Source organism: Pinus tabuliformis, chromosome X, assembly GCF_031772625.1.
Source record: "Pinus tabuliformis cultivar Carrire ecotype Pingquan chromosome X, CPIR1, whole genome shotgun sequence".
In the NCBI taxonomy this organism is placed as follows: Eukaryota; Viridiplantae; Streptophyta; class Pinopsida; order Pinales; family Pinaceae; genus Pinus; species Pinus tabuliformis.
Genome location: NC_142308.1, coordinates 543,787,756 through 543,798,699, shown reverse-complemented (window position 1 = coordinate 543,798,699; position 10,944 = coordinate 543,787,756). Strand labels below are relative to the sequence as shown.

Below are 10,944 nucleotides of genomic sequence, written 5' to 3'. Positions count from 1 at the left end.
GGAAGGAATATCGACGGATGATCAAGTTTTCTTTTGGGTATGCCAATACTCGCATTACGGAGAAATACATAGGGAAGGACGATTTGTGTGAGCATCTAGCTCGATGGATGAAAGCATGGGGAGAAGAACCACAACTAGAATGGGTTCATATATTCTGCCATACTTTGCATATGATCTCGATGAACTGGTATCTAGAAACAGAGCTACGACACAGAACCATAAAATGGGATGTCTTGAAGGAACTTTTTCTGCTCACATTTAGCTTTGAAGATGGATTTGAGTGTATTGGTCAAGTGTTATAGGAGATCAAAGCTGCAATATTCAGAATGTTGGAAGAACCTGTTGCGTGGGTACAACCTTACTGGAGTATGCAGCTGCACCATGCGCTCGAATGTTACAATGTGACCACTGAGGAAAGGGAAGAATATCCTAGGAACGTCAACATTCTTGAGTCATAAGGATAGAATGAAGTCGCATGCATAAGGAAGAAGTCCCTGATATCTCAAAGCCCTTGAAGACCAAGCAGGTGCATATTGGATCAGAAGCACAACTGAAGTTCGCAAACATAGCCGATTATTGGGACAAAGACATAGTGGACAAAGTCTCGGAGTTACTACGGGAATATCTGGACATGTTTCCCACCAAGTTCTCTGATATGAAAGGGATAGTAGGGGATCTAGGTGTCATGAAGATCACTCTCAAGATGGATGCGAAGCCAGTAAAGTAGCGCCCTTACTGCTTGAATCCTAAGTACAAGGAAAAAGTGCGCGAGGAATTGAATAAGATGCTTGTAGCTGGGATTATTGAACCTGTCAAGGAATCAAACTAGGTTAATCCTATGGTGATTTAGGAAAATAAGACACAGGATGAAATTTGGATATGCGTAGACTTGAGGAAGTTGAATGATGCTTGTGTCCATGATCTGTTTCCTACGCCATTCACAGACGAAGTACTGGAGAATGTTGGAGGTCAGGAAGCCTATTCATTTACTGATGGGTTCTGAGGGTATCATCAAATCAAGATTACGTTAGAGGATCATAGTAAGACCACCTTTGTGAATGAATGGGATTGTTTTTAGTATATAGTTATGCCTTTCAGACTTAAGAACACCCCTACCATCTTCTCTCGGGTGCAGCTTTCAAAGAATTTATTCACACGTTTTTGGAGGTTTATTTCAATGATTGGACAGTGTTTTGGTTAGTAAAGAGACATGTTTCCAGTCTTTGCCTCATGTTGGATACTTGTTGAAAGTATCAGATATCCCTTAATCTGAAGAAATTCATATTTTTCATGTCGTATGGATACTATTGGGCCATGTAGTTTGTAAGAAATTGTTGATGGTAGACCCTGCCAAAATTGCAGTGATTATTAATCTGGAGCCTCCAAACAATGTCAAACAACTGCATGCAATGTTGGGTCACACAGGGTATTACAAAAATTCCATCAAAGCGTATGTGCCGATCACTGTTCCCATGGAAAAATTGTTGAAGAAGGATGCGACGTTTTGCTGGGACAAGGACTGTGAGAAAATTTCGGATGTCTTGAAGGAAAAGATGGTCACTACGCCTATTCTAGTTTTCCCTGACTGGAAGAAGGATTTCCACGTCCATGTATATGCATCCTGCATAGCTCTAGGAGTTGTGTTAAATCAACCAGGTGAAGGTGATATCGACCATCTGATAACATTTGCGAGTAGGAATTTATTGAAGGCAGAAAACAATTATTCAACCACAAATCGCAAAGGATTAGCAATGGTGTATGTGCTCCAGAAATTCTGGCACTATTTGTTCGGTGCACACTTCAAGATGTACACAACCCATTCTACTTTGAAGTACCTGGTCAACAAGCTTATGTTGGGGGGGGGGGAATATGCTGATGGTTTTTGCTCTTTCAAGAATATGAATTTGAAGTAATTGTGAAGCCAAGGCGACTGAATGCTGGACCAGATCACCTCTTGCAGATTGAGAATGGTGACGAACCTATGAATCTAGAGGAAGGATTGCTTGATGTGCATCTCTTTTTTGTGCATGTTGCAAATGACCATTTTGGAGACATAATCCAGTTCTTGTCTATAGGTATAGCTCCTGAAGGGTATACGACACAATAAAAGAAGGAATTGGTGGTTCGGGCTGTAGATTTCTCTGACATCGCATGACACTTATATAAAATAGGGTCCGATGAAATATTGCAGAGGTATCTCCTACACTATGAACGAAAAATAATACTCACTGAAGCACATGGACGGGTTATGAGAGGACATTATGCGAGAAGAGAAACTACACAGAGGATCCTACGAGAAGGACTATGGTGGCCAACTATGCATCAGGATTCCAAGGCTTATTGCAGGGCATGTGATTTTTTCCAAAGAATGGGAAGACCATCGTGAAGGGGTGAATTGACCTTGAATCGCAGGTGTCCTTACAAGCATTTGATTAATGGGCGAAAGACTTCATGGGGCCACTTCAGCCACTAGGGAAGAAGACAGGAGCTAGATACATCACTAAAACAACCAAATATCTAACCAGGTGGGATGAGGCACAACTTGTAAAGGATTGTAGTGCAACTACAACTGCGAAGTTCATTTTCAAATACATTTTGTCTCGATTTGACTTCCCTAAGATCTTGATGAGTGATAGAGGGTTGCACTTCTTAAATGAAATAATTATTGCTTTACTCGAAGAATTCGAGATGTATCACCAGAAGAGTATGTCATATCATCCTCAAGCGAATGGCACAGTGAAAGAATTTAACAAAATCCTAGAGAACGCATTAATGAATATTTGCAACGCGAAGTGAAATGATTGGGATGTATGCATACCATCTGTCCTATGGGCATATAGGACTACCTGCAAAAAGTTGACAGGAAAAATGTCGTTCAGACTGGTTTATGGACAAGAAGTTGTAATGTTGATGGAGTACATCGTGCCAAGTTTGCAGATTGTTGCAGTTACAGACATGGCCAATCGAGATACCATGGAAGAACACCTCGCGTAGCTATTTGAGTTGGAAGAAGATCGCTTCTTAGTAGGTTTTCATCAGCAAGTGTAGAAGAATCGTGAAAATACATGGCATGATTGCCATATCAAACAACGCACCTTTAAGAATGGAGATTTGGTATTACTATATGACAGTAAGTTCATGAAGTTTTCGGGGAAGTTCCAAATGCATTGGTTGGGGCCATATATTATTAAGGAGATTACGGATGGAGGCGCAGTTCAGCTCGTGAAGCTGAATGGGGAATTATTTTTGGGAAAGGTCAACGGGGAGGTGATTAAAGTTGTACAAGGGTGATTCCACCCCTGCGTAATGACTATATGAATGCGGGATAGTATTAGTACTCCAAGCAGTTGTAAGGGAGAAAGAATACACCAAAGAAAGGGTCTCTGCCAAAGAGACCGATGTGCCAAAAGAAAATACTACCACTATGTCGTAGGCCACTATTGACCTCGGCGAGTTGGATACGAAGCACACAAATGTGGAGGAAGAGACAGAAGATGAAGAGGAAGGGGGCACAAGCTTGGATTCCCCCTTCATCATCAAGAAGAGGCAAAATAGGAGCTCTACAGGGTTGTGCAAAAATAAAAATTACACAAGATGGCCAGTGTGACTCCTTTGGTCCTCGCAAAAGGGGACTTTGACAAAATCGGTGATGTGGTCTGTGACACCATGAGAATCATTAGGGCCACATCGAAGAACAATACCAACAAATGTTGGATAAGGTACAACAGGGCCCGCGGGAATTGTAGGTCCAAACAGGTATTATTCAAGCGAGCATGGGATAGGCAAGCCTAAAGAAAGCGAGCCTGAAACAAGCGAATGGGTCAGACTTGCTAGCAGAACTCCCCGTGGACCTCCACACAGTGGAACTACCAGAAGGGTCCCTATGCATCAACTCAACAGAAGGCAGGACACACCTCTTACACATGAAAGACTTGAGTCTGAATCTGACAGTGCTTCTTATTCAGACTTTGCACGAGCTACATCAACGGGTGTCAGATAAGCTTCAAATTCAGGAACAACGTGCATTGTTGATCATCAACCAGGCCAAAACCAATAATCAGTAGATGTTCGAGGAAAAGGCGCAAACCCTCAAGGAGAGGGAGGCAGTGATGACGTGCAATCAACAGTTAGAAGTGGCAATAGCACAGGCCTGTAGTGAGCTTCCCAAGCTCCAGATCCCAACAGAAGCGGCCTCTGCAGAAAAGATCTAGAAGCTAGTTGCCGCAATCAAGGAGTCAAAGGCAAAAATTGGTAAAGTCAGATTTGAGGTGCAACTGCAAATCTCTGAGCTACAACTTAAGTTGCATCCAACCACTCCTCCAAAAGTCAGAGAGTAGTGCGAGGCTGCTATTAAGGAAGAAATGGCTACCTTAGAAGCTGTAGTCAAGGGTTGCACTTAGTTATTTGAACAGGCCATGGAACTATGGACCTCACTGCAAGAGGATCCAACTTTGCAGAAGATTCAAGTCGATATCAAAGAAAAGCAGAGGTAGTTCGACGAGATTCGGTCAACAGTGCGAACCTTAGCACCATTGTAAAGGTTCACCCGGTTATAGGAGGGCAAGCTCATCCAGAGCGAAATTGATGAGTTGCGTCAAAAAGAAGAAATCATATCTTCAAGGACGCAACCTTGGACGAATGAGGCTAGTCAGTTGACGTTGTTAGTATAGGGCACATTGAAGGCCATGCAGCAGACACAGAGAACCATGGGCCTTACAATTGAAGGCCCCACCATTCAAAAATTGGTTGAAGAAGTCCATTAAGCCACTACGCAGGGGACAACAGACCTGCAAGAGTTGAAGATTGAATTCAGTGAGCTACAGGTGAAGATCGAGGTACTACCAGTAGAGTGACTTGAGGACGAGTCACGACTTTGTGTTGGGGCGCTGTTGGGACAGGGTCCCCTGGGGTTAGTTTTGTAATAGTTTTTGTTTTTTTTGTAAAGTCTTTGCATTCTGATGAGTGGAGTGCGAAGGTTCTTAGAATTCAAAGGGGTTTTAGGAAGGTCAAAGCCCTTTAGTGTGTTAGAAGTTAATTTGTTTTGTGACCCGCCCATGGTTCGGGAACCATGGTATTGTAAAGAAAGATGCTATCAAAATGATTCATAGCAAGTCATAGGAAATAATCAATCATTGAGCATCTATGTATGGGCAAGTGATCTAAGTCAGAAGAATCTGTTTTTTGTACTTAGGTGAAGGGGAAGGCTCCTACAGCTGTGTGCGTGGAGACCTTCGTAAGTCCACATCAAAGTGTGCGGGCCGTTGCAGTTGTGTGCACAGGGAAGAAAGAGTCTGTAATAGAAGATGTATATCTAATAAAGACTATTTTGGAGCAATATTTGTGTATCTGTGCCTTTATGTTTACTTCTGCATTTTCTATGTATTCACTCTGTTTTCTGCATTTATCATAAGAAACACTTAATTAATGCACAAAAGTAGTAGATCGGTTAGGTTACTTGATTCTATAAATGTTTAAAGAAATCAACACAGAGCTAGAAATTGTTATCTGTAAGTTATCATAATTTCCTCATTTCAAGGGTTAGGTTTCACGAAGATCGGGTTAAAGCCCTAGAAGTAACAGAAACCCATCACACAGACCTATGGATGTAGAAACCTGGTTTTGTCATCCCCCAATACTACCTCGGGTGATACTAAAGGCTGCGCTATACGGTTTGTTTCCGAAAGGGCCAGCAGTGTAGGGTTTTATTGGTTGGCGCAGCTAACTCTTAACCTAGGTCTAGACCCCCTCAAGCTAACAAAAGTCATGTAGCAGTTTCTATGGTGTCATTATATGTGGGAATTTCTTCTGCCCATTTGGTAACATACTCCACGACAACCACAATGTACTTATGGTTCCCAGATTATAGGGGGTTACAGGTCATGAAGTTTATGCCCATTTGCAGAAGGGGTCGACAACGATGAAAGGATGTATTGGAGCGGGTGAGGCTCTCACCTTATGAGTGTGTTGTTGGCATGACTCACATATTTTGACTGCTTGTATGCAATCATGGAAAAGGGTGGGCCTGAAATTATCGGCAAAAAGGATTTTCTAAGTGGTGGCCACCGCAAGCATCATTGTGGCAATCATTTAAGGATTTCTCGACTTGTTTGTGAGTGAGGCACCTATGAAGGATAGTGTCGATTCCCCGTCGATATAAGACATCCCTCAGAAGAAGGTAGTGGGGTGCTTGGTGGCGTATGCACCTTTAATGGTCGTAGGTAAGCTGGAGTTTGAATTTCTGAGTTCGTAAAAAGAGGAGGATATAACCATAATAGGGGTCATCTATTGATACTAAAAATAGATGTTCATTGGGAACATCATCATTAACAGAAGATCCTGGGGTCTCTGTTGGGAGATTAGTGATGAATCTGGTGAGGGTGGGCACCTTTTTTCTTCTAGAAGAATTGAATTATATATTAAATTATTATAGTATAACAATCCATCAAGCGTATTCGTGGGTCATCATACGACGAGTGATCATATATCGCAAGGGGTTAATAGATGTTATTACCGTAGTGGCCCGAAGGATGATATAATGTCGAACCTTCTTTACTGAATGTACTAGAGCTAAGGCAATTTTTCTTTTGGTTCATACTTCAATGCAGGTTTGGATAGGTTCTTACTAACGTAATAAATTATGTGCTCCTTTCTATCTGGTTCGTCATGGACTAATATCCCAACGATGGCTACATCTGATGCTGGTAGATATAGGGTATATTCTATATTGTTATTGGGAGGGCTAATCAAAGGAGCTTATGATAATGCATATTTTAAAGCTTCAATTTTTTTTTAGCTTTATCATCCAAATGGAAGGGAATATCCTGACGAAGCAGGTGCATAAATTCTTGCACACAAGTAGCATAATTGGGGACAAAGCATCATAAGAAATTCGCCTTACCCTACAAGATTTGTAACTGTTTCAATGTTCTTAGAGGTAGTACTTCCTTAATGGCTTGTACTTTGAGAGGCTGAACTCTAATATCGTGTTGGGAAACTATAAATCCTAGTCATCTTCTAGCATTAACATAGAATAGACACTTGAGAGGGTTCAAGTGTAGGTTATGTTGTAGCTCCTAGAGACAACCCCCGGGTTGAGGAAGGGGTTAGTGCTTATGACATGTTAGAGGATTTCTTTAAGGATTTGTTGAGGTGTTTTTTGCACTCCATATTAAATATAATTTGGAAATAGATTGATTTAGAACTTGATTAAATCACCCTTCACCAAGGTAGATTTAAACATGCACATATGTATATGTAGGAATATATCACTCATCCCAAGGATAAATGTCTTGATATGGTGGTCAACACACAGTAGCATGCATCTTAATATCTATACTTGTAGTAAAAATGGAGAGAAAGAGAGTGTAAGGAGAGGAATTCAATACAAAGTGATAGATGACACAAAAACCTAAGCAATGAATCCCAGCAAAACTCTGGAATAATAAGGAGATGAAATGCAGAAAGTGTGGAGAGCATTTTAAGGTTTCTAACTCTATATTTTCATGGGTACATCCTATCACAAAATAACATTGGTAAATTTGTGATCTCACAGGTACTATTGGCTACAATATAATGCTAGTAAATATCTAAGCGTGTAGGTATCGTTGCTACCATATAAAATAAGTAAATCCAAAATTTGAGAGTGAAACAAACAACTTATTTACACAATTTTAGAGGAAGATAACCATACATGAAATGGAAAATAGAGGGGAACACATGCTACACATTGCTCTGCTTGGAATCACCAAATTTGCTTCATTAATATTTGAAAACAGATTTGATATCATAGGTCCAACACTTTTGACATTTTTATAAGCATTAGAACACCACGAACAAGCCACTGAACCAACAGGTGGAACATCTTTTTGTACACAGAACTCAGAAAACCTGCAAAAAAAAATTCGAACCTCTAGGAACAGGATTTGGGAACCTTTAAAATAAGTTTCTTCCCCCTATTTTAAGAAGAGGAGGAGCTTGAATCAATGGCTACAAAATATATTCTAATGGCATAGTTGTTTGATTGACTAGTTGTCTCGACATGCGCAGATTCAAATGATTTCATGACAGATTGATTCCTTCTTTAAAATGCAACAGATTACAAAATAAAAAACATGGGAAAACTGAATCATGGCCACAATAAAATATATCCATGCCATTTACTTTGATTGCCTCTGATCATGCCATGTCTCTGCCATGGTGTTCCTCTGCAGTTACTAGCCGATACGCATGTCTCTTTCCCCCTTAATTGCTTAAATTCCCCACTTTCTGGAGCTGGAAGTGATCAACTTTGGTGGCCTTAAAGATGCTCTTTAACATAGTTTTCGACCCATCCATCTGCATATAATATTATCTATACTATCAGAACCCAATACATCTCATAAATCTTGTAAAATATCATTACGAAAACATAGAGTTATGATCTCACTTAGCTCCTCTTGCTTAAACTCCTTTATCATTTCTCAACCATGGGTGTTGAGAAATGGAAACAAGAAATTCCAATTTAATTTTTCCTTGAATTAAATTGTGAATTAAAATTGAATTCTATTCTCATAGCAATTTGTAAATAATTAATTAAGTTTAATTAACTTAATTAGATTAGGAATTTCGAGTTGGAAGTCTTTCTGTAGTCATGTATATGTTCTCCATAAATTTTAGGGGTCCAGGATGAGTTTATTTGAGTTGTAATTAGATAACTCAATTTGAATGAATTATAGACAGTTAAACTAGTTCTAACTGTTTGTGGAACTAGTAGAGGATTAGTAGTGAGTTGGTGTACTGGTTCATCCTCAGTGCTACTCCAGCTAACTGAATATTCCCTCATGAGAAACTCATGCATGTCAGTTCAGAGAAAGACCCAGTTTAGACAAGAGTGCAGGGATAGCGTACTACCATTTGTAGAATGATCTGAGTTGTATAGATCATGCATGAAATCAAAAGAGGACCTAGATTTGGATTGTGAGGTTATGGAAGAAGGAATTGCCAATTAAATATGGGCTATTCCTCTTAGGAATTGTGAAAGGTAATAGGGGCTCGGTAGGCAGTAGAAATTGGCTAAGTGTTGGTTAGTGCAGGCTTGTGAGGCAGAGAGTAGATCATACTTGTGCAGGAATTGTTTTTGTGAGAACAAGCTTTGTGTTATCACTTAGATTTCTGATTAATGCAATAGATAGTCGAGGTTTTGAGTAGTGGATTTCCCCAAAGAAACAATTGTGTTATGTGTCTTTAATTATCTTCCTCTTGTCGATTATTGTTTTCATCGATCATTGGTTTTCAGTGTTTAAAGAGTAGAGTAGATTCTTGTCTTATGTTTTAGTACATTATATGAGTTGTGAATCTACAGGAAAGTCTACATGGTATCGGAGCTTAAGACAATATACTAGAGGATATTTCGAAGTTTTGAGTTTTGGGTTATGATGAGCCTCATAAAAGGGTAATTATATAGGCTCATTTTACCTCCTAACCTAGTCAAATCAACCATTCTCTTAGCTTATTTCATGATTTTTTGATTATATTTATGCTTATAGAGTGAGTTGAGTTAGTTATGATGCCATGTAGTTTAATATGTGTTTAATGTAGAATATTGATGATTTTTGTGGTCAAAGTCAAGGATCTAGTGGACAAATGGCAGCAATAACTCAAAGTGGAAAAAGGAGAGGACTTATAGTAGGGAATCCCCCTCATTTATTACTCCTCACTTCGAATTTCCCTTCATTCAGCTCGAAGTACAAGCAACCAAGTCATGCATTAGCAGGCAGCCAAGCAAAGTGGAGGATAACTGATGTTTATCTCGAGTTTTGGGAGCCAAGCCTCCCTGATTTTGAGGAAGTTGTTGGGAGCTTCATTTGTATAAGCAGAGAGGCCTAGGGCCTCACTAGGAGTTGGTTGAATTTTTGTTGAACTTTTGCTACAGCATTGCTTATGTAAACTCTGCTCAACTTCGAGCTTATTATTTTGTGATAGTTCATGTAATCTTATTATTGTTTTGAGAATAAATATGGAATCCTTTTTGAGTTAGCACTGAGTCACCTCAGAGGGCTGAAGCTCTTGGTTTAGGGCCAAATCCAAGCAGCGAATCTCCTCTTTACTTGTATTTGTATGTTTCATTTCAGTTTGTAGACTAGGTTGCTGTTAGATGTATTTCTTTTATGGTTAAGAATAGGTTGCTTTTGATGATTCAGTAGTTTGCTTCCATTTATGCTTTTTATAGTAGGTTAAACAATGATAAAGAAAATATTCAAAAGGCTAGCAGCAGTGCCTTGGCCTCTCTTCCTCCCTTTGGGACAATGATTTGAGGCAAAGACCCTCTTGCTGCCCCAAAAACATAGATTTTCCTCATTCATAGGACTTCTAGTGTTTACAGCTTTCTAGTTGGTTCATAGTCTAGTTTTCTTTGCTTCAGAACTTCTTCATCATGCTCATTTCCTTATTAGAAACAGTCTTCTTTCATGCTTTTCTTTCATGCAATGGTTATCAGCATTTCCTTTCATAGATCATAGTTTACTTTGATGCAAAAACTCTGTTTTTTTAGATGCACTTATTTCCTTGCTTGCTTAATCTCATTGGTTGACTGTCAGTTGTTTATGTAGAAGATATCTTCTAGTAGTAGTCCAGCCTATCAACCATTCCACCCTCCATCTAATCCATGCCCTACAGGTCGCCCAAGTCTCCCCTCAATTCTACCTTAGTTTCCTGCATTTTCCATAGACTTTCCTCTCTCTCCTTGAGCAAATCCAATCATCTTTCTCTTTCCTCGTGATTCTTGGTAGACCCTAGGCACCCTAACACCTCATTCCAACCTTCATCCACCTTTTTCACCCACTCTCACACCCTCAAAACAGTGATCGGCCTCCTCCTGTAGGCCTCCTGTAGAACACTGTTTTCCCTCCTGTAGATTTCCTGTGTCCTCCTGTAGATTTTCCTGTAGGCTTTCTTTTGAAGTCCGAG

General features: G+C 39.9%; 1 pseudogene; it reads left to right on the top strand.

Moving 5' to 3' along the window:
• The first annotated feature begins 1,337 nt into the window (after positions 1-1,337).
• LOC149141138 (protein DUF642 L-GALACTONO-1,4-LACTONE-RESPONSIVE GENE 2-like) overlaps positions 1,338-10,944 on the top strand; it is a 185,547-nt pseudogene continuing 175,940 nt past the window's right edge.